The sequence below is a fragment of the Anneissia japonica genome, unplaced genomic scaffold (assembly GCF_011630105.1).
Source record: "Anneissia japonica isolate Jap-2015-1 unplaced genomic scaffold, ASM1163010v1 scaffold1064_len127064_cov160, whole genome shotgun sequence".
Taxonomy (NCBI): Eukaryota; Metazoa; Echinodermata; class Crinoidea; order Comatulida; family Comatulidae; genus Anneissia; species Anneissia japonica.
In genome coordinates, this window is record NW_022750579.1 from 10447 (window position 1) to 10846 (window position 400).

Sequence of the window (400 nt, forward strand, 5' to 3'; positions counted from 1 at the left end):
CTCCCGTACGACGATTCCAAGAAAGACGTTTGAGAAAGAGCGTCGTCGATACGATGCAGCATTTCCGAATGAGAAGTGCCGTCGAGACTCTCGTACGAAGATTCCGGGAAGGACAGTTCTTCCTCTTCTTCCTCCTCACGGTCCCAATCTCTCCCTCCGATCGGCGACAGTCCATCTGCTGCTTCCAAGAACGACGTTGCGGATTCGGCGGACGACGCGGTACTGGGTGGGGTTTTAAAGCAATCGCAATCGTTCAACGGCCGGAGGCATTCCGGACAGAGTTGAGAAGGGCTGGCGCACATGGTGAATAGTTCCCCGGTCGGCAAGGGCGGGTTCCACTGACACCTGTTGCAGGCGGCGTACGATGGTTCGGCCATGTCGGACCTCGGTCTGATGCTCA